The sequence below is a fragment of the Bufo bufo genome, chromosome 3 (assembly GCF_905171765.1).
Source record: "Bufo bufo chromosome 3, aBufBuf1.1, whole genome shotgun sequence".
Classification (NCBI taxonomy): domain Eukaryota; kingdom Metazoa; phylum Chordata; class Amphibia; order Anura; family Bufonidae; genus Bufo; species Bufo bufo.
In genome coordinates this window covers 280094805-280122757 of record NC_053391.1, presented here as the reverse complement: position 1 = coordinate 280122757, position 27953 = coordinate 280094805, and the positions used below count along the sequence as shown (strand labels likewise).

The 27953-nt window shown below is 44.3% G+C and overlaps 1 protein-coding gene and 1 long non-coding RNA gene across 2 annotated transcripts in view; one reads left to right on the top strand and one right to left on the bottom strand.

Annotated features, from left to right (window-relative positions):
* The window catches only part of ILRUN (inflammation and lipid regulator with UBA-like and NBR1-like domains), a 239794-nt gene that overhangs the window by 116841 nt on the left and 95000 nt on the right, over nucleotides 1–27953 (bottom strand). The gene's annotated exons all lie outside the window — the stretch shown is intronic.
* Nucleotides 13382–27810, top strand: LOC120995145. The gene is made up of 4 exons (XR_005777540.1): nucleotides 13382–13482; nucleotides 14880–14887; nucleotides 21315–21319; nucleotides 27799–27810. It is a non-coding gene; the product is annotated as an uncharacterized LOC120995145 (long non-coding RNA).

Here is a 27953-nt window from a genome sequence, read left to right as displayed (position 1 = left end):
AACCATGAATTCGCCATCTTAAACATTGGATTAGTGGAGATTCCACACAATGCTAGGGGTATTGTAGCTCATATCCTTAATGCTTCTAAAAAGGTGATAGCACGTCAATGGAAGGAAGCGTGTTCCCCTTCAATTAAAGAGGTAATTAGGCTGGTGAACTATTATATGCAGTGCGAGTTTGTGTTCGCTTACTCGCTAAATCATAGGGTGGCAACACATAATAATTGGCTTTTGTTGCTGTCCAGCTCTTATGCAGACCCATTACCATTTTACCTCTTATAAGCGAGGAAAGGGAGAGGTGCACAATGCTTGTCTTTATATATGCACATGAACATTGTAGATGATCTGTCAATGTAATGTACATTTGCATGGAACTACTCATTGATTGTTTGTAATTGCATACTAATCAAAACAATGTATACCAAATATTCAATAAAAAATGTATTGATTGAAAAATAAGTTTTGTGAATATTCTCGGGGGCTGATAATCTGCCAAATGGGGAATATGATCTATAGTGCCTGGTGGATTTTGAGAGCGAACCTCGGGTATTTCTGAGTTTACTGGTGCGGGGTCAAAAGCATCCTTTAAATCTACTGAACACATTAAGGCCCACCTTTTATTAGCAGAATTCAGGAATTTATTGACTCCAGTTTTTTTTGTGTGCGGTCGACTTGTTGAGGTTCTGTACATTATAGTGTGGAAGGATCCGTCTTCTTGTAAAAAAAATAAAAATACAAAGGTGGCAGTAGTAACCCTCCCCTTATTGCGATACGGTACCTGAACTATTACTCCCAATTTTAATAGATACTGTACTCTCTCCCAAATTTTGTTGAGTGGAAAAAATGGAACTATGACCTGAAATCTTTTTGGAGGTGCTGAATAAAATACTATTTTGAATCCTCTGCGAATAACATTTAGCGCCCACGGATTATTCATCAATTCCCACTGGGGCAGAAATTCCTTCAGTCATCCTCCTATCCTGGAGTCACTGTTAGTCACCTGACTTATTCTGGTGTTTGAGGAGGCACCCCCTCCTCTTTCACCTTTTGGGAAACTCAGACGTCCTGTTTTTCCTTTCCCACTAACGCATCTCTCCTGATTACCGTAGGGCTGAAAAGGCAATTTCTTTCTTACAGGTCTTTCCTCAGGGAACCATTTCTCTCAATCAGCTGACTGAGGCATCACCATAAGAATTTTGTCTCCCATAGGGAACTTACAGGAGGTAGAACGTAGGGAGCATCAGGGTCTCTAGTTGTCTGAATTTCAGAAACAACCTGACATACCTGAGCACAGCATACCTCAGATCAGTCGCTTTCTATTGCGAGTCCCATCGCTATTTGTAAGGGGAGTATACAAATTCGAAGGCACTCCAGAAGTACTTTCAGATTCTTTTAATCAGAATAGTGTCATATAAGTAGTGTAGTTCATATGCAGATAAATATATTACATTAGCCATTCAATAATTCCCGAACGTTTTAGTCTATGCAAACTTTTTCAACAAATTATGTAAGGAGATATACATGTATTAATTATATGTCCATCTAGGTTATGTAATATGTAATAGGGAGGTATGTAAGGGGGGATGGATGCCATGACACAGAAGCAATCCTGATTGAGTATGTGTACATAAATATATCCACATTGAGAATCAGGTCATTTTAAAAGGTCAAAGCATATTATGTGAAAATGCAGACATATATTAGGGCATACAAGCTAAGAGGACCACTAGGTACAGTTCTTTCGATACAAAATTTTTTATTCGGTTTCGATACCATAAAAAAGTATTGCGATACTCTATACCATTCAATACCACGCTAAAAAAAATTAAATGCCAAAAAAAGCCATGTGCATTCTACATTTTATGGAACGTCCGGCCCATAATCGAAAAGTCTGATCCAATTTTTTAGGGGGACAAGGCGACAAAAAATAAAAATGGCGAATCGCGCAGTTTTTTATTTCTTTTACGGCGTTCACCGCATAGCAGATATTTTTTTAATATATTAATAATTTTGACTTTATGGATGTGGCGATATGTAATATTTTATTTATTTATTGTTTATATATTTTATATGTAAAATTGGGAAAGGGGGTGACTTATACTTAATATTTTGGTGTGTTTTTTTTTTTTTTACAGTTTATTTAATAATTATTCCCCCCCTTAGGGGCTAAAACCTGGGATCTTTGAATCCCTCGTGTGAGGGTTAAGACTCCATGTTGTGTCCTCAGCCTCCATGTTTGTACTTCATACTGCCATTTTTTTTGTGTAATGAACTGTGAGCATCTTGTGGAAAGTTACTGTAACTTCAAGGTCACTCCTAGCCCCCACCAACACTTGTTAGAAAGGCATCTTAGACACTAGGAGTACTAGTATGTGGCTAGCACCCGCAGTTAAGATTAAGGAGACGTTCTAGGCGTATAGCCAAGAGATGCTCATTTCAGATTGTAATTTTAATGATGTAAATGATTGACTACGTCTTCAGTTGGAAATGATCCAGAAACTCTTGTAACACAGCTCTATGCCTGTGTTGGTTTTTCTCTATGGATATCCATAACTTCTAATTCGGAGTCCACCGCTCATCCGGCATTGGGGTCTTTGCCCCAACAGAAACAAGCGCCCGACACGTGGGGTACGAATAAGTCCTTCCTGCTGAGACCCCGGACACGCCACACCGGGAAAAACAGACGAAAATCAGCGCTGAGGTAAGAGTTTTTTTTCTTACAAGTAGTCTGTACCTCCCTGTCTGGCATTTGTCTTGTTCGAGGGTCTGGAAGAGTATAAGGTAACTTTACAGTCGTGCCTAATTTATGTTAAAGAATCTGTGACCCTGAAAAAGGGCTAGCAGATAAGAGCATGAGTGGTGGATGGATTTAAACTAGGATTTTAGCTGGGAATTGCTTGGGATTGTTCTGGGAGTAACCGTTTACATATTTGTCATTGTTTATTGTCTGTGTAGAATCTGGCAGAAAGCTAGGGAAAGGGGCCAGAAGCCCAGAGAGGCTTTGGCTTTAAAGTAACACAGTAGGTACAGCTGGAAGGACAGGGTGGGGAAGCCAATGTGGGAGAAAATAGACGTCTACGGTTTCCTCTAGTAAGCACAGATTCAGGAATAGACCATGGGTAATCAGAACAGCGTTCCTGAAGAGTATGAGACAGCTAAACAACTGGTAGGAAAGACAGGTGGCAAAGATGCCTTAAAGAAAGTTGACAAAGTGTTGGAAAAACCAGTTATGAAGCATGGAAACCTCAATTTAGAGGTTTGCGAAAGATTCAAGCACACCCACAGCGGGTGGATGAGGCTACTTTCACACTTGCGTTGTTCTTTTCCGGCATAGAGTTCCGTCACAGAGGCTCTATACCGGAAAAGAACTGATCAGGTATGTCCCCATGCATTCTGAATGGAGAGTAATCCGTTCAGTTTGCATCAGGATGTCTTCAGTTCAGTCGTTTTGACTGATCAGGCAAAAGAGAAAACCGTAGCATGCTACGGTTTTATCTCCGGCTAAAAAGACTGAAGACTTGCCTGAATGCCGGATCCGGCATTTTTTCCCATAGGAATGTATTAGTGCCGGATCCGGCATTCAGAATACCTGAATGCCGGATCCGTCCTTCCGGTATGCGCATGCGCAGACTGAAAAAAAGGTGAAAAAATAAATGCCGGATCCGTTTTTGCCGGATGACACCGGAAAGACGGATCCGGCATTTCAATGCATTTTTTCGACTGATCAGGCATTTTTAAGACTGATCAGGATCCTGATCAGTCTTACTAATGCCATCAGTTAGCATACATTTTGCCTGATCCGGCAGGCAGTTCCGGCGACGGAACTGCTTGCCGGATCTCTCTGCCGCAAGTGTGAAAGTAGCCTTAAGCATCATGCATGTGAAGATGTAGTTAACATCTGGATTAAAGTGTTTCTGTCACCTGAAAAATGGGTATTAAGCTAGCTGACATTAGCAATGTGCTAATGTCAGCTGAACATAACTGTATTAGTGCCATCTCACTGCGTAAAGCCTTTATTGAGAAAAATGAACTTATATAATATGCTAATTAGCCTCTAGGAGCAGGGGGGCGTTGCACCTGCTCCTAGAGGCTCCGTTTGCCCACCTCTTTTCACGCCCTTCTTCTCTTGATTCATAGGGCCAGGGTAGCGCTGCTCTCCTCCCGCCGGCCGTGTCCGCAGGCGCAGTGAGGGAAGGACGCTCGGCGGCTCCTGGCTTCCTCACTGCACCTGCGCTGAATACTGAATGGAACGAGATTTACACTGCAGACACGGCCGGAGGAGAGCAGCGCTGGCCTGGCCCTGTCAATCAAGAGAAGGGCATTAAAAGAGGTGGGCAAACGCAGCCTCTAGGAACAGGTGCAATGCCCCCCCCTGCTCCTAGAGGCTAATTAGCATATTATAAAAGTTTGTTTTTCTCAATAAAGGCTTTAGGCAGTGAGATGGCACTAATATAGTTATGTTCAGCTGACATTAGCACATCGCTCATGTCAGCCAGCTTAATACCCATTTTTCAGGTGACAGAAACCCTTTAACCCCTTAAGGACACAGCCTTTTTACACCTTAGGACCAGGCCATTTTTTGAAAATCTGACCAGAGTCCCTTTAAGTGCTGATAACTTTAAAACGCTTTGACTTATCCAGGCCGTTCTGAGATAGTTTTTTCGTCACATATTGTACTTCATGACACTGGTAAAATGGAGTAAAAAAAAAAATTTTTTTTGCACCAAAAAATACCTAATTTAACAAAAATTGGGAAAAATTAGCAAATTTCAAAGTTTCAGTTTCTCTACTTCTGTAATACATAGTAATACCCCCAAAAATTGTGATGACTTTACATTCCCCATATGTCTACTTCATGTTTGAATTGTTTTGGGAATGATATTTTATTTTTTGGGGATGTTATAAGGCTTAGAAGTTTAGAAGCAAATCTTGAAATTTTTCAGAAATTTACAAAAACTAAATTTTTAGGGACCAGTTCAGGTCTCAAGTCACTTTGTGAGGCTTACATTATAGAAACCACCCAAAAATGACCCCATCTAAGAAACTACACCCCTCAAGGTATTCAAAACTGATTTTGCATACGTTGTTAACCCTTTAGGTGTTGCACAAGAGTTATTGGCAAATGGGGAGGAAATTTGAGAATTTAATTTTTTTGTCTAATTTTTCATTTTAACCCATTTTTTCCACTAACAAACCAAGGGTTAACAGCCAAACAAGACTGTATCTTTATTGCCCTGACTCTGCTGTTTACAGAAACACCCAATATGTGGCCGTAAACTACTGTACGGCCACACAGCGGGGCGTAGAGGGAAAGGTGCGCCGTATGGTTTTTGGAAGGCTGATTTTTATGGACTGGTTTATTTACACCATGTCCCATTTGAAGCCCCCTGATGCACCCCTAGAGGAGAAACTCCCTAAAAGTGACCCCATCTAAGAAACTACACCCCTCAAGGTATTCAAAACTGATTTTACATACGTCGTTAACCCTTTAGGTGTTGCACAAGAGTTATTGGCAAATGGCGATGAAATTTGAGAATTTCATTTTTTTGCCTAATTTTCCATTTTAACCCATTTTTTCCACTAACAAAGCAAGGGTTAACAGCCAAACAAGACTGTATCTTTATTGCCCTGACTCTGCTGTTTACAGAAACACCCAATATGTGGCTGTAAACTACTGTACGGGCACACAGCGGGGCGTAGAGTGAAAGGTGCGCCGTTTGGTTTTTGGAGGGCTGATTTTGCTGGACTGTTTTTTTGGCACCATGTCCCATTTGAAGCCCCCCTGATTCACCCCTAGATTATAAACTCCATAAAAGTGACCCCATCTAAGAAACTACACCCCTCAAGGTATTCAAAACTGATTTTACAAACTTTGTTAACCCTTTAGGTGTTGCACAAGATTTAATGGAAAATAGAGATACAATTTCAAAATTTCACTTTTTTGGCAGATTTTCCATTTTAATATTTTTTTTCCAGTTACAAAGCAAGGGTTAACAGCCAAACAAAACTCATTATTTATGGCCCTAATTCTGTAGTTTACAGAAACACCCCATATGTTGTCGTAAACCGCTGTACGGGCACACGGCAGGGCGCAGAAGGAAAGGAACACCATATGGTTTTTGGAAGGCAGGTTTTGCTGGACTGTTTTTTTTTACACCATGTCCCATTTGAAGCCCCCCTGATGCACCCCTAGAGTAGAAACTCCAAAAAAGTGACCCCATTTTAGAAACTACGGGATAGGGTGGCAGTTTTGTTGGTACTAGTTTAGGGTACATATGATTTTTGGTTGCTCTATATTACACTTTTTGTGCGGCAAGGTAACAAGAAATAGCTTTTTTGGCACCATTTTTTTTTTTGTTATTTACAAGATTCATCTGACAGGTTAGATCATGTGGTAATTTTATAGAGCAGGTTGTCACGGACGCGGCGATACCTAATATGTATACAATTTTTTTTATTTATGTAAGTTTTACACAATGATTTCATTTTTAAAACCAAAAAAATGTTTTAGTGTCTCCATAGTCTAAGAGCCATAGTTTTTTCAGTTTTTGGGCGATTATCTTAAGTAGGGTCTCATTTTTTGCGGGATGAGATGACGGTTTGATTGGCATCTATTTTGGGGTGCATATGACTTTTTGATTGCTTGCTATTACACTTTTTGTGACGTAAGATGACAAAAAATGGCTTTTTTTACACCGTTTTTATTTTTATTTTTTTACGGTGGTCATCTGAGGGGTTAGATCATGTGATATTTTTATAGAGCCGGGCGATACGGACGCGGCGATACCTAATATGTATACTTTTTTTTTTATTTATGTAAGTTTTACACAATGATTTCATTTTTGAAACAAAAAAAATGATGTTTTAGTGTCTCCATAGTCTAAGAGCCATAGTATTTTCAGTTTTTGGGCGATTATCTTGGGTAGGGTATGATTTTTGCGGGATGAGATGACGGTTTGATTGTTACAATTTTGGCGTACATGCGAGTTTTTTGATCACTTTTATTACCTTTTTTGGGAAGTAAGGTGGGCAAAATTTCAATTTCATCATAGTTTTTTATTTTTTATTTTTATGATGTTTACCGTTCGGGTAAAGTAACATGACCGTTTTATAGATCAGGTCGTTACGGACGCGGCGATACCAAACATGTGTAGGGAATTTTATTTTTTTCATTTTTTATCAGTGATAAATGTGTTTTTAGATTTTTACTTTTTTTTCACTTTTATTCACTTTTTTTTGACCCAGACCCACTTGGTTCTTGAAGATCCAGTGGGTCTGATGTCTGTATAATACAGTACAGAACAATATATATTGTACTGCACTGTATTTTACTTACACTGAACAGATCTATGCCTTTCAGCACAGATCTGTTCAGCACCATGGACAGCAGGACGCCTGAGAGGCGTCCTGTTGCCATGGGAACCTTCCCCGTCTGCTCAGAACTTCGCAGACGGGGAAGGGTAAGGAGGGGATCTCTCGGGGGGCTGTCTGGGGGCTCTCTCCCTCTCCATCGGGGGGCTGCAAAGGCACAGCAGCCCCCCGATGGGAGAGGGAGGGAGCTCCCTGCGCTGTTAACCTTTTCCATACAGCGGTCCGTACGGACCGCTGTATGGAAAGGGTTAAACGGCTGACATCGCATCGCAGATGTCAGCCGTTTATACCAGGGTGCCAGCAATGTGCTTGCACCCTGGTATACCCACTGAACACCAATGAATTTTCAAGGGGAGGCGGGCGGGGGATCGCGATCCCGCCTGCCGCACGGCCCTCCTCCTGCACCGCCCACACCGCCCGCAACCCTCCCCCTGCACCTCCCGCCACCATAAAAATCATTCGGGGGTGCAGGGGGGGGGTGAATAAAACACTTTTTAGGCATATAAAGTTTCTGAAACTGCAGAAATCGCAGCAAACCGCAGGTCTGAATTGACCTGCGGTTTGCCGCGATCGCCGACATGGGGGGGTCACGGGACCCCCCCGCGCATTTAGCCTAGGTGCCTGCTCAATGATTTGAGCAGGCACCGGGTTCCGATCACTGCCGGCCGGGCGGCAGTGATCGGAACAACACATGACGTACCGGTACGTCATGTGTCCTTAAGTACCAGGACATCATGACGTACCGGTACGTCATGTGTCCTTAAGAGGTTAAGGTAGCAAGAGAGATAGAAACCGAAGGTTGGAAGGCACACGTTTACAGGGTAAAGTTGTACTACAAACCCCTGAAGAGGTAACTTAAAAGGTAAAATCTGGAGGTCCACCACCATATAATCCTCCAAGGGCGCATGCCTCTCCCACAGCCCCTGCACAGGGACTGGAGGGATGGATATGCAGGACCTGTGGGAATCAGAATCCAGGTTGGACTGAAACCTGCAGAGCGTGTGGTGCCCCCAGATACAGCACTGGATTATATCCAGTGCTATTGAGGACAGGGATTATACCACAGGTCCCTCAGGCTCCCACCGCCGATGGAGCTGGTAGTGGAGATGGCCAAGATGGTCAACAGGCAGAACTACCTCCTCAGGCTCCCCATTATCTTCAACAGCACCTTATACAGTATGTTCCCTGGAGTCGTAAGGACCAACTGGAACTACTGTCAAGTATACCTGACCTACTGACGCGACCCATGCCCACATCCTGAATGTTACAACAGATACAGGCCACTTACAGAGCACCATGGGCAGACTTATTAAATGACTTGGTAGCCCTGAAGTTAGGGGACGCACAGTATAGCTCGGTTAAGAATACCCTAGAGGGCGACAAAGTGAAAAATGTGGCCTGGTGGGATTGGGAGAAGACAGAACAGTCAGGGACAGAGTACTGCAGGACTTTTGGTAGATGGGCCAGGACAAAGTAGGATGAGAGTTCACAGAGCATGAAGGACGTAGTGCAGGAGGCTAAAGAGGATGTAGTCTCCTTTGAGTCAAGACTAAGAACTTTCTGGACTGACATGGGGTGGGATGCCGTGGGACAAATCTGAGAAACTTCTCACGTCTGCCTTCCTGGAAGGACTTAATTTAGTATTTGGGGTGTTAAAGTGCCTTGTGAGCCAGACCCAAATCCTGGGATTGGACTGAGACAGACCATGGGGACCATACCAAGTAAGTCCAGGGAGAAAAAGAGGAAAACTGCCAGACCAATCGTGAGAGAGAGAGTAGAAAAAAGACAGTAGAGATGTATGCAGATGGACTGTGGACGATTACAGGATGTGATTCAAATGGAGAACTGAGTGTGGAAACTTGCTCGGTGTAGCACAGAGGAAGTATCATGTCTTGCCTGTCCGTGTATCTGTGTGACCTGTTGCCCAGTGAATATGTCGCAGAACCCGTAGGAACTCTGTTTGCTGAGATAGAGAACATATGGAGACGGAAAGCTGAGTATGAAGAGTGTGACAGAGGGGAGAATGCAGGGGCTGCTTGCAGCTGCGGGGGAGTGACGTCACAGCATTGGAATGTGTGATAGCGAGAACACTGTCTGCAATTTTAAGAGAAAATAACAAGGCAATGGATGTGAGGTACTCAGTGTGAGTGTATGGAGCTCCAGAAAATGTTATTTGTTAAAGGGTTTCTATCACTTCGTATGACATAATTAGCTGTCAGACACTAGCGATCTGCTAGTGTCTGCTCTGGCCAACCATCCTACTATAATCACTTGTGGGGCAGCGGTTTTGCTAAAAAACGAACTTTTATAAATATGCTAATGAGCCTCTAGGTGCTATGTGGGCGTCATTAGCACCTAGAGGCTCCGTCTACCTTCATACACAGCCGCCGCCCAGCGCGTCCCTCCAGCCCGCCCATGTCCTCCTCCGTGTGACGCAGCGGCCGAATTCTCGCGCATGCGCCATGCGCGGCTGTATTCGGCGCATTTGAGATGTCTGAGCTCGGAGCGGTCATACATTCAATGCGCATGCGCCGAATACATCCGCGCATGCGCATTGAATGTCTGACCGCTCCGAGCTCAGACATCTCGAATGCGCCGAATACAGCCGCGCACGGCGCATGCGCGAGAATTCGGCCGCTGCGTCACACGGAGGAGGACATGGGCGGGCTGGAGGGACGCGCTGGGCGGCGGCTGTGTATGAAGGTAGACGGAGCCTCTAGGTGCTAATGACGCCCACATAGCACCTAGAGGCTCATTAGCATATTTATAAAAGTTAGTTTTTTAGCAAAACCGCTGCCCCACAAGTGATTATAGTAGGATGGTTGGCCAGAGCAGACACTAGCAGATTGCTAGTGTCTGACAGCTAATTATGTCATACGAAGTGATAGAAACCCTTTAATAAGTTCAAAGACTTGTGTGTGTGTTAATGTATGGGAAATATTTCTTTATATCTCTGTGAGCGAAATCAGCTTTACTGATGGAAGCATCACAAAAACACAGGAAGGTGTGTGCTCTGGTTTTAGGTAAAAAAGGAGTGAAATTACTTTATTCTGGATATTATAAAAAGAAAAAATGATGAACAGACATAGGGAAACTCACTATGTCTCCGGTTACTGTGTATCTTAAGTCAGGATGTCAGCCCCCTCGAGTGAAGCAGTACCCCGACCCACTTCCCTCAGTCATGCCCAGGAGAGAGCAGTGGACAGTCAAATTGATGCTTTTCTCCAGCCCTAGGTATTCCAAAGCATGATGAGGAATTTAACCTGTTCTGTTCAGAAATGCAGGGTCACAGTACTGCTGTGCATACTCAGAAGCATGGTGAACGTCAACGCCCAGTGGCATACTTCTCAGCTAGATTAGATCCTGTTGCTCGAGGCGCCCCCTCCTGCATCAGGGCAGTCAAGGCAGTGCAGGCAATGACAGAAAGCACCTCAGTAGTGTTGGACTACCCGGCAATTGTGCAAACTCTCCATGACATACAGGGCATTCTCACACAGGTGCAACCGAAACATATTTTTATGGCTAGACAACTCAGACTCCAATGTGCCCTCCTCATGCCAGACAATATTTCTTTCAAAAGACGTAATACTCTGAATCCTGCTACTTTGTTACCAATCACAGATTCAGAAATGGGGGAGGGCAGCACAGGTAGCTTCTGTCTGATTTAGCTGAAAATAATTCTGATGATTGTATAGAGTTGATGCAACAAGAAACTTCTGGATTTTCTCATGTGCATGAAAAACCTCTTGATAACCCTGATGTTGAGTATTTTGTAGATGGAAGCAGGTTTATGGGAGAAGATGGCCGCCGGTCCCACACTAGATATGCAGTGGTCACACAGCATGAGGTAGCCGTTGCTGAACCACTTCCTCCGCACATGTCTGCGCAAGAGTTGAAGGCACTCACTGAGGCGTGTAAATGTCCGAAGAGAAGAAGGTGAACATCTACACGGACTCCAGGTATTGCACATGACTATGGACCCATATGGCGGGCTAGAGACTTTTTGACTTCTGCAGGTCAGTTCATTAAAAACAAAGACTCTGTGATTGAACTAATGAACTCTTTACTGTTGCCAGAAGAAGTTGCTATTGTGAAAGTAAAGACTCATACAAGGTGTACCACGGCAGAGGTAAAAAGCAATGACAGAGCTGATAAGGCAGCCACGCTAGCTGTGCTCCGGCTACTGAATGCTGATGCCACCCCGGTAAGAGCCTTAAAACCTGTGAATATATCTAAAGACATTCTTGTCAAATTGTCTAAGCAGGCCCCACCTGAAGAAAAAGAACTATGGACTAAACAAGGGAGTGGGCCAGATGACCAAGCACTATGGAGAAACAAAGACAGAATCTGCCTGCCACACCCTCTGTACCCAGCTATGGTTTAGGAGGCCCATGGGCCTACACATCTGTCAAAAGCTGCCATGGTAAGTGGTGTGGTAAATATTGGCTGGATTGCTCCGGGGTTCTCTACAGTTGCAGCCGTTTTGTGCAAGGATGTATAGTCTGTGCATTGAATAATCCAGGCAAAGTGGTGAAGACTCCAAGCAAGCACACCCCTAGGCCACTTTACCCGTTTCAAAGACTGCTGATAGACTACATACAACTACCAAAGGTAGGTTTGTTCTTGTGTGTTGATCTCTTTTCAGGTTGGCCGAAAGCCTTTCCAATAGCCAAAGCCAGTGCCAAGAACACTGCAAAGAAACTGGTCAGTGAACTGATATGCAGGTATGGTGTTCCTGAAGTTATTGAGTAAAACAGAGGTTCCCACTTTACAGGTGAAGTGATGAGAGGAGTTATGCAAGCATTAGGGGTGACCCAAGCCTTCCATACAGCTTACCATCCCAGAAAACTCGCACAGGCGCAGTACTGCCAGCGGCCTGCGCGATCATCAACCTCCTGAGGGCAACAGCCTCAAAAGTCTCACTGGGCATGCGCCGAGCCCAGTGATGTGACCTGAGCGCTGTTGCCCTCAGGACGTTGATGATCGCCCAGGCGGTACTGCTCCTGCGCGAGTTTTCTGGCCGCAGACAGGAAGAAGGACGGGGCATTTCTATAAGGTAGACTATGACGTGGGGAGGGGGCGGAACAGTTTGCCGGGGCTGTGGGAGGTTATTTGATGATCAGGAGGCGTCCTTGGAATTCAAATAAAGGCGGGCTGGGCACTGCAGGGGGGCGTCACTGGGCTCCGGAGAATGAAAAAAAACGCCCTTCTGGGCACCTTGGACCCTAATTAGCATAACATAAAAATCGCTTTTATATCAAAACTACAAAACGAAAATAAGTAAAAAGAAGACTGCTGGAAATAAGGTACTTTAGTCAACATAGCGATGGTGCCAGCTTAAAATGGTAAAAGCAGGTGACAGAATCCCTTTAAGAGAATGAGATATGGTAGCGGTAAATAATCACATCACAACTGGTCCAGCTGAGTATTAAGATACAAAATACTAATAAATGGGTGAATAAGGTGCGGACCTTTGTACTATAAAAAGGTGATGGCCCGTGGGTGACCGGTGTGTAAGGCATTAACGGAGGAGTGGTACTAATCTGTTGTCGTCCTATATTTGACTCATGGAACATGGGGGCTGAGGATGTTTTTGTTTTTGGGGGCTCTATAGGTTGACCAGGGGAGCCATTTTTTTATGAATGCGATGTGTGTGCGAGTTTCCCATGAGGACAGTTCCTCGAACCTATGGATTTGGTCAACTTTTTGTAGCCATTGTTCTATAGAGGGGGTTTGGATTTGCATCCAGTATCTAGGAAATAAGAGGCGAGCGGCTATCAGCATTTGCAAGAAGATGAAGGGTGGATGTGAATGGCCCTTTTCTTGATTAAGGGATAGTAGAGCCAACTGAGGAGATGGTTGGAAAGTGACAGATTTTGTTTGCCAGAGAAAATATCTCGGACCACCATTTGGTTATAAGGGGGCAAGTACACCATATGTGAAGGAAAGTCCCTTTCCCCTGAAGGCACCTCCAGCATGTGTCCGAAGCAGTTTGAGAGAAAAGTGCAGACTTATCTGGCGTATTGTACCATCTAGTAAGAATTTTATATCCATTCTCCTGGATTCGGACACAGAGGGAGGCCCTGTGGGGAGATTCAAGGAGCTTATGAAGTGTTATAATGAATGATCAAAAAATCATATGTACCCAAAAATAGTACCAATAAAACTGGCACCTTATCCCCTAGTTTCCAAAGATGTTTTGGCATAATTGTTTTATTTTTATTTTTTTACACCATGCACTTGATGGGGAAAATCATGTGATATTTTTGTAGAGCCAATTGTTACGGACGCGGCAATACCAAATATTTTCTTAAAGCCGTATTTATTTTTATTTTTCTGGCTATGGTCTGGTGTGTGGGGTCATTTTTTGCAAGATGAAGTGACGTTTTTATTGCTATCATTTTGGGGTACATACAACTTTTTAATTGATTAACATTATGTTTTTTGGGAGGTGAGCCAACAAAAAAAATTATTTTGGCGTAAGGTTTATATATATATTTTTTTTACGGTGTTCATCTGATGGGGTAGATCATATGATATTATAGAGCTGGTCATTGTGGACGCGGTGATAACAAATATGTAATATTTTATTTTATTATTATATTTTTAATTTTTTTTAAATAACGGATTTGGGGGGGGGGGGGGGATTTTTTAAATGTGAAACTTTTTTTTTTTTTCAAAACACAATTTTTTTTTTTTACACTTTGTGCCCCCCATGAGGTCACACAAGACCTCTGGGGGTCATTTAACTTTATTTTTTTAACTTTTGATTTCTCCTGTAAAGTGAGATGTAAAGTAAAAACTATTATATGAGGTATCACTATTTGTTTTAAAAGCAGAGAAATTGAAATTTGGAAAGTTGCAAATTTTTCATTTTTTTTTTTGTAAATTTGGGATTTTTAAAAAAATGAAAAATATTGACTGAAATTTATCACTATCATAAAGTACAATGTGTCATGAGAAAACAATCTCAGAATGGCTTGGATAAGTAAAAGCGTTCCAAAGATATTACTACAAAGTTACATGTCAAATTTCCAAAAATGGCCTGGTACTTAAGGTGAAATATGGCAGGATCCTGAAAGGGTTTTTTAGTTAATACAAAAGTTGAGAAGGATCCACTAATGCATCAAAATTGTTTGTGTATGCCAATGATGCACTTACAGGTTGCAGCTCACACAAGGAGCTCAAGCACCATATTCAACTGCTCAGCTACACACACAATAAGGGCTTATGCACACGACCGTGTGTTCGCCGGGCCTGTGCTGCGGACTGCAAATTGCCGTCCGCAATACACGGAACTGAGCGTGGAGCAGCCGCATGAAGATCGCGGACCCATTCACTTGAATGGGGTTCGCGATCTGCATCAGATGGTCCGTACATGCACTACTTTTTTTTGCAGTGCGGAGGCACGGACAGAAAACCCATGGAAGCACTCGGTAGTAGTTCCGTGGGCTTCCGATCCGTGCCTCCATTCTGCACCGCATCTCCCAGATTGCATTCCCATTCAGGTGAATGGGTCATCATCCGTGATGCGGGGTGCACAGGGCCGTTGCCCGTGTATTGCGGACCCACTGTATGCGTACCGCAATACGGCCACGGCCGTATGCATGAGCCCTAAGTGAGTTCAGTGCATCAGTGATAATGGGCCAAACTTAGTACCAGGCTTATTATTCTGAACTGGACCAAGTTTACTAGCCTAAAATCTAACGGCTCAAATGGATGGCTGCAATACCTAATAAAGAGAACACACTGTGTCATTATCAGTGTATACAGTGAGGAACAGAAGTATTTGAACACCCTGCGATTTTGCAAGTTCTCCCACTTAGAAATCATGGAGGGGTCTGAAATTCATATGCACCTACAGAATAAAAAAAAATATATAAATTCAGGAAATCACATTGTATGATTTTTTTTTTAAGAATTTGTCTTGCACTGCTAAACATAAGCATTTGAACACCTGAGAAAATCTGTTAATATTTGGTACAGAAGCCTTTGCTTGCAATTACAGGAGGTCAAATGTTTCCTGTAGTTCGACCAGGTTTGCACACACTGCAACAGGAATTTTGGCCCACTCCTCCACACAGATCTTTTCTAGATCTGTGAGCAACACAGAGTTTCAGCTCCCTCCAAAGATGTTCTATTAGATTTAGGTCTGGAGACTGGCTAGGCCATTCCAGAATCTTGATATGCTTCTTATGGAGCCACTTCTTGGTTATCCTGGCTGTGTAATTCGGGTCGTTGTCCTGTTGGAAGACCCAGCCACGACCCATTTTCAATGCTCTGAGGAAAGGAGGTTGTTGCACAAAATCTCACAATAAATGGCCCAATTCATCCTCTCCTTAATACAGTGCAGTCGTCCTGTCCCCTTCGCAGAAAAGCACCCCCAAAGCATGATGTTACCACCCTCATGCTTCACAGTAGGGATGGTGTTCTTGGGATGCAACTCATTCTTCTTTTTCTTCCAAACACGACAAGTGAAGTTTAGACCAAAAATTTCTACTTTGGTCTCATCTGACCACATGACTTTCCAGATGATCATTGGCAAACTTCAGACGGGCCGGAACATGTGATGACTTGAGCAGAGGAACCTTCCGTGCAATGCATGATTTGAAACCATGATGGCGTAGAGTTCTACCAACAAGTACCTTTGAAACTGTGACCCCAGCTCTCTTCATGTCATTGACCAGCTGCTCCCTTGTAGTTCTGGGCTGATTCCTCACCTTTCTTATCATCAGTGTTATCCCACAAGGTAATATCTTGCATGGAGCCCCAGTCCAAGGGAGACTGACAGTCGTCTTTAGCCTCTTCCATTTTCTAACAATTGCTCCAACAGTTGATCTATTTTCAGCAAGCTGCTTGGCAATTGCCCCATAGCCCTTTCCAGCCTTGTGGAGGTCTACAATTTTGAGTGGGAATGCACCTAACAATGTAAATTTCAGACCCCTCCAGTGGGAGAACTTGCAAAATCGCAGGGTGTTCAAATACTTCTGTTCCTCACTGTATTCTATCCTGCTGCACGTTGCACTCTTGCTGCCAGCCAGGCAGCTGGAAGTCAGCCCAGCACGCACGCTGCCTATTAAGCTATATGTTACTAAAGTTGCAGACACTGCTCATATCAGAGTATTGATCTCTATGCTCTGGCTCTCTTTATGCCGTGGCTCGACGTATTTCTACAAGATACAGTGTATCAGGAGCCCTCAAGTGCAAGCACAGTATGGAGCTAAAGTTCAATTGTTATAGCAACATGGCGCTACGTCTCTCAGATGTAGTGCTCCGGCGCTAGTATGGCCGTAAGGCGGCCACCAAAATCGGAAAAATCTGATACCTCTGTGTCACGACACGTAGTTGAATGTCACAATGCAAACACGGGGGCAATTAAGTTTCAAGGTTTTGAAGTTGTTAGACCATCACCAAGGAAGAAGGGGGGGGAGACTTTGATCAGTGGGAGGGCCGAACTTCAGCATGAATAGGGCAAGCGCGCATAGAACACTTCTGCGCTTGTGCTGCTTTTTCCCCTACTCTGGTTCCAGAATCAGGGGTGGGTGTAGTTCACTTTCACTGAAGCGGTGTGGGAGGAAACAGGAAGAAACAGCCCAGGCTGATGAACAGAGGGTGTAGTGGTTGAGGCTTCACTAATGAGAAAGGTGTAGTGGGCGTTTACAAACTGTCTTGAACTGGAGGCGCACAGAACTATGGGAATTTCTTTGGTCTAAGCTAATCCACTCCCACCAGGAACTTCAGGGCTGTAAACAACAGGATTTACTGGGAGCATGAAGTATGAATTGTGGAAGCAAAATTGCTTGACAGTTACAAGGTTATAATCCATAGCAGATTGTATGATCTTTAGATGATGTTTTAAGATTTTTTTATGTTCCCTCAAAACCCCTTTAATAATTTTTTATTTAGTCCCCATTACTTACTGGATCATGGGTGGACTAATGATACATTTTTATGGTTTGAGTCCTGACAATTGGATATCCGCTCTTACAACAATTGAAGAATTCTCAATAATTTGGGTGCCCTTTATCCCCTACTGATTGTTTCAGGTTAAGCTGACTTAACCTAACTGGCACCCCCCACAATGCATCACTTGTTTGTATACACAATACCTCAAAAAAACGTCACAGACACGTATAAGGGTGACAATCTTAGCCCTTATGGATCAGGATCTAATGATAAGATCAGTATATATCTATGTTTGGATGATATGTTGGTGATGATTTACTGTGGGATACACAGGATGATGCAGTTCTTGTGATTTTCTTTTCATCCTTTTTGCAGTGATACATTAAGCCCCTAATTAGACTCATGGGTTCATTACAGATACCCAGAAGTGTCAGGATATTGTATGTGACAATATTTACAATAAGGCAATGTTAGTGGGCCACACATTTTATAAGGGTAACATCACAACGTGCACTGAGGAGGGTGAGATGCTAATAATGTGTGTACCCTACATCTCTGAATTAATCTGTATCCTCACAGCCTTTGGTTGGTAAGGAGGGCCCAGATGGGATGGGAGAGTGTTTAAAATGCTGGGGGTCAATTACCACAGCCCATCTTTCTCGTGGGACTCTTCATCTAACAGCGCATAATGATGTGCCGATCGTAAATAGCGCATCGCTATGGTTTATTATGACATTGGATCTCTTATAGACATTTTTAGCCACTTGAGTCCCCTTTTTGCTTATGACTAACGGCACCGTGCCATTATTAGTTTTCACCTTTAGTCCCCCGTTTTTGTTTGTTTGTGACTGGAAAACCAGTCAGTATTAGTATCTTGACTGTGGCTTGGGGAATGTTGGTCCACTCCAGTTCATTCTTCAATAGCTGTGCGAAGTTGCAGAATATTGGCAGGAACTGGAACAAGCTGTTGTATACGCTGATCCAGAGCATATCACCAAACATGCTTAATAGGTGACATGTCCGGTGAGAATGCTGGCCTGGAAGAACTGGGATGTTTTCAGCTTCCAGGAATTGTGTACAGATCCTTGAAATATGGGGCCATGCACAGTGGCGTTGCTAGGGCTGGTGTCACCCGGTGCGGAAGAAAATGGTGTCACCCCCCCCCCCCCCCTCCCCGAAGCAATATTTTTTTTGCCATATAAGGGGGCTATGGTGGTGCTACTGCCATAGGGGGCATCCGTTAGCTCAGCAGATCCCCCTAGCAGTCAGAGCCTGGTCTCGGGAGAGGCACTTCCAGTTTATTTTCTGTCCGCTGCCACAAAACAATGGCGCTTATAGCACAGACTACACAGTGTAGCGGTATACTGTATATTGTGGGGCACAGTGTAGCGGTATACTGTACATTGTGTGGCACAGTGTAGAGGTATACTGTATATTGTGTGGCACAGTGTATGCTATATGTGTATAACAAACATATTCCACATGAAAACTTACAATTACTTGGCTTGGCCCTTGGGGATTTCGGACGCCACTTCAACACTTGGCCGGGGGCTCGGCGGAGCTGATGTTGTGTTTTTTCCTAATGAGAAAGATTTCATAATAAGGATTTGGAGAAGGGGCAGAGGAATAGCAGAGCAGGGAGAGGCTGGTGCTGCTACTAGGGGGTCATACCATGGGGGAGTAATAAAGCCCACCATAATGCCCCCCCCCCCCCCAGTAGAAAAAATTCTCCTTATAATGTGACAGTGCAAAAATACCCCCTTGTATCCCCCCAGTTGAGCTAATGTCCCCATAGTGCCCCCATAATGTGTCAGTATAAAATACCCCTATATAGTGCTCCCAGAAAATTCCCCCATAGTGCTCCTCTCCCCCCTTCCTGCTAGTGCCCCCCATAATGTACCAGTATAAAATGCCCCATATATAGTGCCCCAGTAGATGCTCTCAATGTCCGGCCTTTGACAGGCTGCCGGCCTAGTGTCCCCCATAATGCCCCCCAATAATGTGCCAGTAAGTGTCCCCATAGATGCCCCCCCATCATGTGCCTCCCCCCCCCCACATACTCCCAGTATCATAGTGCCATCTACCCCCCCAATGTGCCAGTATCAAGTGCCTCTCTCCTTCCCAACCCCCATGTGCCAGTATCATAGTGCCAAACCACCCCATGTGCCAGTATCAAGTGCCTCTCTCTCTCCCCCCATGTCCTAGTATCATAGTGCCATCTCCCCCCCCCCCAAAAAAAGTGCCAGTATCAAGTGCCTCTCTCCTTCCCACCATGTGCCAGTATCATAGTGCCAAACCCCCCCATGTGCCAGTATCAAGTGCCTCTCTCTTCCCACCCCATGTCCCAGTATCATAGTGCCATCTCCCATCCCCCCCCCCAAAAGTGCCAGTATCAAGTGCCTCTCTCATCAAAAGTGCCAGTATCAAGTGCCTCTCTCCTCCCCCCCAAGTGCCAGTATCAAGTGCCTCTCTCCTCCACCCCCATGTCCCATTATAATAGTGCCATCTCCCCCCCACAAAAAAAGTGCCAGTATCAAGTGCCTCTCTCCTCCCCCCCCACGTGCCAGTATCAAGTGCCTCTCTCCTCCCCCCCATGTGCCAGTATCATAGTGCCATGCCATCTCCCCCCCAAAAGTGCCAGTATCAAGTGCCTCTCCCCCCCCCCCCCCCAAAAAAGTGCCAGTAACAAGTGCCTCTCTCATCCCCCCAAAAGTGCCAGTATCAAGTGCCTCTCTCCTCCCCCCCCCATGTGCCAGTATCATAGTGCCATGCCATCTCCCCCCCAAAAAGTGCCAGTATCAAGTGCCTCTCTCCTTCCCTCTCCCATCTCGGTAAAGAAGAAGTGCTCACTAACAGATTTAGACAGATTTGTGAACAATATTTGAAAGTAATGGGTTTTTTGTGTATGAAGAAAATGTTTCAGATCTTTGAGTACTGCTCATGCAAAATGGGAGCAAAACCGTAAGTGTTGCGTTTATATTTTTGGTCAGTGTAGTTCAAGTACTGTCCTGATTTTACTGAGGGTTCATATGTATTGGAGTCTGCAAGTTGTTTAGTGACTTCCCTGAGGTACATCGTTTTGTCCATGACTACTAGAGCACCACCCTGGTCTGCGGGTTTGAATATGAGTTCCAGAATAGTATGTAGTTCCTTGAGTGCTTTTATATTTAAACAAAAAAAATAAAAAATCCTTCAGTTTTAACACTGGCCACTATGTCTAATATTTTACGTCATTTCTTGGTTTGTACAGATTACTTTACTGGAGTTAACTCATTCTAATCCTTCCTGAAATGATATCATCTCTGTGTACAGATAAGACCGTATCCACCATTCACAATAGGTGATTGTCAAATCTTATCTATTCTTTCCTTCTACAATGACCTCTGCATAAGGCCTTATGTACACGACCCCCCCCCCCCCCATGTGCCAGTATCATAGTGCCATGCCATCTCCCCCCCAAAAAGTGCCAGTATAAAGTGCCTCTCTCCTCCCCCCCCCAAAAAGTGCCAGTATCAAGTGCCTCTCTCCTCCCGGCCAAAAAGTGTCAGTACCAAGTGCCTCTCTCCCCCCCCCCCCCCCATGTGCCAGTATCATAGTGCCATGCCATCTCCCCCCCCCAAAGTGCCAGTATCGAGTGCCTCTCTTCCCCCCCATGTCCCAGTATCATAGTGCCATCTCCTTCCCCCCATTTGCCAGTATCAGGTGCCAACCCCCCTCACGTGCCAGTATCAGGTGCCAACCCCCCTCCCCCCCATGTGCCAGTATCAAGTGCCTCCCGCTCCCCCCATGGCAAAAACAGTCGGGTATTCAAAAAAACAAACAAAAAAAAACCACTTCTACTTACCTCCATGTCAGCGATGCGATGCAGCCTCTTCCTGTGCCCTGTATGTCCATATATGGACAGCCACTGGCGCCCTGTGCTCTTCACAAATGAAAGCAGGTTCACACTGAGCACATGTGACAGACGTGACAGAGTCTTGAGACGCCATGGAGAACGTTCTGCTGCCTCCAGCATGACCGGTTTGGCATTGGGTCAGTAATGGTGCGGGGTGGCAGTTCTTTGGAGGGCCGCACAGCCCTCCATGTGATCAACAGAGGTAGCCTGACTGCCATTAGGTACCGAGATGAGATCCTCAGACACCTTGTGAGACCATATGCTGGTGCAGTTGGCCCTGGGTTCCTCCTAATGCAAGACAATGCTAGACCTCATGTGGCTGGAGTGTGTCAGCAGTTCCTGCAAGACGAGGGCATTGATGCTATGGACTGGCCCGCCTGTTCCCCAGACCTGAATCCAATTGAGCACATTTGGGACATCATGTCTCGCTCTCTCCACCAATGTCTTGTTGCAGCACAGACTGTCCAGGAGTTGGCAGATGCTTTAGTCCAGGTCTGGGAGGAGATCCCTCAGGAGACTGTCCGCCACCTCATCAGGAGCATGCACAGGCGTTGTAGGGAGGTCATACAGGCACGTGGAGGCCACACACCCTACTGAGCCTCATTTTGACTTGTTTTAAGGACATTACATCAAAGTTGGATCAGCCTGTAGTGTGTTTTCTCACTTTAATTTTGAGTGTGACTCCAAATCCAGACTCCAACTCCATGGGTTGAAAAATTTGATTTCCATTTTTAAATTTGTGTGTGATTTTGTTGTCAGCACATTCAACTATGTAAAGAACAAAGTATTTCAGAAGAATATTTAATTAATTCAGGACTAGGATGTGTTATTTTTGTGTTCCCTTTATTTTTTTGAGCAGTGTATGATAACTGCCCCAGCACACCCAGCTCTGCTACATCTAATACACATGACAGCTGCACCAGCATACTCAGCTCTAATATATCTCTATATATGACAGCTGCCCCAGCACACCCAGCTCTGCTACATCTATATATCTCTAAGTATTGCTATACAGTAGATAGATATATAGAGATATAGCAGAGCTAAGTGTGCTGGGACAGCTGTCATGTGTATAGATGTAGCAGAGCTGGGTGTGTTTGGGCAGCTGTCATGTGTATAGATGTAGCAGAGCTGGGTTTGCTGGGGCAGCTGTCATATATAAAGATATAGTAGAGCTGAGTGTGCTGGTGCAGCTGTCATGTGTATTAGATGTAGCAGAGCTGGGTGTGCTGAGGCAGCTATCATATATAGAGATATAGCAGAGCTGAGTGTGCTGGGACAGCTGTCATATAGAGATATAGCAGTGCTGGGTGTGATGGGGCAGCTGTCATGTGTATAGATGTACACTTAGCCAGCTATAACAGTAGAAGTCTCATATTTTTTCAGTCAGTAGCAAGGCAGATCTTATGGCTGTGTGGGTAAGTGCTTTGCCTCTGATACAGGAAGGTCGTGGGTTCGAATCCCAGCAGAAACTTTTTTGAAATACAGGCTAAATTAGAATACACAAGCACTGACTCCATATATGGACATACAGGGCGGGACCCAGGAAGAGGCTGCATCGCTGACAGAAGGTCGTGGGTTCGAATCCCATACACATCTTTCCCTCTCCTGAGGACGGCAATACAAATGACTCGTAAATGCCGGCCCTGCTGGTGTCACCCCATCAATGGGGTGTGGTCCGCACCCCCCTTGCAACGCCACTGGCCGTGCATTATCATGCTGCAACATGAGGTGATGGTCGTGGATGAATGGAACAACAATGGGCCTCAGGATCTAGTCACGGTATCTCTGTGCATTCAAAATGCCATCAATAAAATGCACCTGTGTTCGTTGTGCATAACATACACCTGCCCATACCATAACCCCACCATGGGCCACTCAAACTGCACATTTCAGAGTGGACTTTTATTGTGGGCAGTCTGAGGCACACCTGTGCAATATTCATGCTGTCTAATCAGCACCTTGATATGCCACCCCTGTGAGGTGGGATGGATTATCTCCGTAAAGGAGAAGTGCTCACTAACAGATTTAGACAGATTTGTGAACAATATTTGAAAGTAATGGGTCTTTTGTGTATGAAGAAAATGTTTCAGATCTTTGAGTACTGCTCATGCAAAATGGGAGCAAAACCGTAAGTGTTGTGTTTATATTTTTGGTCAGTGTAGTTCAAGTACGGTCCTGATTTTACTGAGGGTTCATATGTATTGGAGTCTGCAAGTTGTTTAGTGACTTCCCTGAGGTACATCGTTTTGTCCATGACTACTAGAGCACCACCCTGGTCTGCGGGTTTGAATATGAGTTCCAGAATAGTAGGGATGTCCCGATACCATTTTTTTAAGACTGAGTACGAGTACCGATACTTTTATTTAAGTACTCACCGATACTAATTTTAACAATAAAATACACACACATGTATTTTCTGACCACTGACCAACCAAAAGGCCCAAAAACAGAACTATAACATTCCAAGGAGACGTTATACTGTATGGGGGCAGCCACAAGGAGACGTTATACTGTATGGGGGCAGCCACAAGGAGACGTTATACTGTATGGGGGCAGCCACAAGGAGACGTTATACTGTATGGGGGCAGCCACAAGGAGACGTTATACTGTATGGGGGCAGCCACAAGGAGACGTTATACTGTATGGGGGCAGCCACAAGGAGACGTTATACTGTATGGGGGGCAGCCACAAGGAGACGTTATACTGTATGGGGGCAGCTACAAGGAGACGTTACACTGTATGGGGGCCACAAGGAGACGTTACACTGTATGGGGGCAGCCACAAGGAGACGTTATACTGTATGGGGGCAGCCACAAGGAGACGTTACACTGTATGGGGGCAGCCACAAGGAGACGTTATACTGTATGGGGGCAGCTACAAGGAGACGTTAAACTGTATGGGGGCCACAAGGAGACGTTATACTGTATGGGGGCAGCCACAAGGAGACGTTATACTGTATGGGGGCAGCCACAAGGAGACGTTACACTGTATGGGGGCAGCTACAAGGAGACGTTAAACTGTATGGGGGCCACAAGGAGACGTTATACTGTATGGGGGCCACAAGGAGACGCTACTGTAAGGAGTCAGGACAACAATTTTTGAAGCCCTCCCTCCTCAGTATAATAGTCTTGTGGCCATCATACAGTAATGTATATTTCTTCTTGCCCTAATGCCTGCTTTTAGAGATCAATGTGCAGCTTGCAGGCAGGAAGGGAAGGACCAGGGCCATAGAAGACAGACACTATCACCTTTGGAGGGACTCGCTCCTGGCAAACACAGCTCTGCTGCAGTGAATGCAGTGGAGCAGACTGTGATGTAATTATAGTTATTGCAGGGACTCAGAGAATCGTCTGAGAGTTTATTAGTTAAAACGAATCGAATGAGTCAGAGACTGTGTCACCCCAGACTTCCTGCTCTGCTACATGCACCCTGTACACACACAGCTCCACTACATGCTATGCTAATAATGCCCCCCCTTCCCCCCGGACGGACTTACAGGGAGCCGCAGAGCAGGAAGTCTGGCAGGGACCCGGTGACACGGTCTGTGACTCATTGGATTCTTTTAACTAATAAACTGTCAGACGATTCTCTGAGTCCCTGCACTACGCTCCCTGTGCTGTGAGTCAGTGCTGGTTGCCTCTGATTGGTTGGAGGGCGGGGAGGGGCGGGCCTAGCTTCCACTCTAGGCTCCAATTACACTGCCTGCTGCTGCCTGTGAAGTGTGAAGCTGTTAGCTGTGGGAGATGCAGGGGCCGCAGACGGACACATAGAAGCGGCGCACAGGTATCGGCAGTGGTATCGGGGACATTTGCACGAGTACATATACTCGTGCAAATGCCCGGTATCGGTCCCGATACCGATACTGGTATCGGTATCGGGACATCCCTACAGAATAGTATGTAGTTCCTTGAGTGCTTTTATATTTAAACAAAAAAAAATAAATCCTTCAGTTTTAACACTGGCCACTATGTCTAATATTTTACGCCATTTCTTGGTTTGTACAGATTACTTTACTGGAGTTAACTCATTCTAATCCTTCCTGAAATGATATCATCTCTGTGTACAGATAAGACCGTATCCACCATTTACAATAGGTGATTGTCAAATCTTATCTATTCTTTCCTTCTACAATGACCTCTGCATAAGGCCTCATGCACACGACCGTTGTGTGCACCCGTGGCCGTTGTTCCGTTTTCCGTGATTTTCTGCGGACAATTGACTTTCAATGGGTCCGTTGAAAACTCGGAAAATGCACCGTTTGTCATCCGCCTCCGTGATCCGTGTATCCTGTCCATCAAAAAAATATGACCTGTCCTATTTTTTTGACGGACAACGGTTCACGGACCCATTCAAGTCAATGGGTCCGTGAAAAAACACGGATGCACACAAGATTGGCATCCGTGTCCGTGATCCGTAGGCTACTTTCATACAGACGGATCCGAAGATCCGTCTGCATAAAAGCTTTTTCAGAGCTGAGTTTTCACTTCGTGAGACGCGAGATTTCCTGTGAACGCGCGCACACAGGAGCGCGCGTTCACAGGAACGGCAGGTAAACGAGCCGTTCGCTGGCAGGCTGTAGATGCGATTTTTTTTAACCCCTGAAAGGTATATTAGACGCTGTTTTGTTAAAAGCGTCTAATATACCTGCTACCTGGTCCTCTGGTGGTCCCTTTTGCTTGGATCGACCACCAGAGGACAGAGGCAGCTCTGTAAAGTAGCACCAAACACCACTACACTACACCCCGCCCTGTCACTTATTAACCCATTAATAACCCCTGATCACCCCATATTAGACTCCCTGATCACCCCCCTGTAAGGCTCCATTCAGACGTCCGTATGTGTTTTGCGGATCCGCACATTGCGAGAACTATATAGAAAATGCCTTTTGCGGACAAGAATAGGACATATTCTATAGGCTCTACAAAAAACACAGTGTTCGCCCCATCAGGCCTGATCTTGTGCGCACACTTGCGTTCAGTCCGCCCCACCGCATGGACAGAATTTTTATTTTTTTTGATCACTGCATGAACACCGTAAAATCGCTGCAGCGCTATAAAAAGATCACTTTTGAGGGGCAAGGCAAGTTGATAGAATGCGTAAAAAATGCCCTGTGAAATCCTAAAGGTGCTCTTTAGAATTTGGGCCCCTTTGCGCACCTAGGCTGCAAAAGTGTCACACATGTGGTATCGCCGTACTCAGGAGAAGTTGGGCAATGTGTTTTGGGGTGTCTTTTTACATATTCCCATGCTGGGTGAGAGAAATATCTCTCTAAAATGACAACTTTGTGTAAAAAAATGGGAAAAGTTGACTAGTTAAAGAGATATTTCTCTCACCCAGCAAGGGGATATGTAAAAATACACCCCAAAACACATTGCCCTACTTCTTCTGAGTACGGCTATACCACATGTATGACACTTTTTTTGCAGCCTAGGTGCCCAAATTCTAAAGAGCACCTTTAGGATTTCACAGGGCATTTTTTAGGCATTTGGATTCCAGACTTCTTCTCACGCTTTAGGTCCCCTAAAATGCCAGGGCAGTATAAATACCCCACAAGTGACCCCATTTTGGAAAGAAGACACCCCAAGGTATTTCGTGATGGGCATAGTGAGTTCATGGAAGTTTTTCTTTTTTGTCACAAGTTAGTGGAATATGAGACTTTGTAAAAAAAAAAAAAATCATAATTTTCCGCTAACTTGTGACAAAAAATAAAAACTTCTATGAACTCACTATGCCCATCAGCGAATACCTTAGGGTGTCTACTTTTCGAAATGGGGTCATTTGTGGGGTGTTTTTACTGTCTGGGCATTGTAGAACCTCAGGAAACATGACAGGTGCTCAGAAAGTCAGAGCTGCTTCAAAATGCGGAAATTCAATTTTTGTACCATAGTTTGTAAACGTTATAACTTTTGCGCAAACCAATAAATATACACTCATTGCATTTTTTTTTTATCAAAGACATGTAGAACAATAAATTTAGAGAAAAATTTATACAGTTTTATTTGAAAAATTTTACAACTGAAAAATTTCATTTTTTTGCAAAAATTTCGGTCAATTTCGATTAATAACAAAAAAAATTAAAAATGTCAGCAGCAATGAAATACCACCAAAAGAAAGCTGTATTTGTGAGAAGAAAAGGAGGTAAAATTCATTTGGGTGGTAAGTTGTATGACCGAGCAATAAACCGTGAAAGTAGTGTAGTGCAGAATTGTAAAAAGTGGTCTGGTCATTAAGGGGGTTTAAGCTAGGGGAGCTGAGGTGGTTAAGTGGTGATAACTTTAAAACGCTTTGACTTATCCAGGCCATTCTGATATTGTTTTTTCGTCACGTATTGTACTTCATGAACAGTAGTAAAATAGAGTTAAAAAAAAAAATTTATAAAAAAAATACTAAATTTGCCAAAAAATTGGAAAAATTTGCAAATTTCTAAGTTTCAATTTCTCTACTTCTATAATACATAGTAATACCTCCAAAAATAGTTATTACTTTACATTCCCCATATGTCTACTTCATGTTTGGATCAATTTGGGAATGATATTTTATTTTTGGGGGATGTTACAAGGCTTAGAAGCAAATCTTGAAATTTCTCAGAAATGTAAAAAAAAAAAAACTTTTTAAAGGACCAGTTCAGGTCTGAAGTCACTTTGTGAGGCTTACATAATAGAAACCACTCAAAAATGTCTAGAAACTACACCCCTCAAGGTATTCAAAACTGATTTTACAAACGTTGTTAACCCTTTAGGTGTTCCACAAGAATTACTGGAAAATAGAGATACAATTT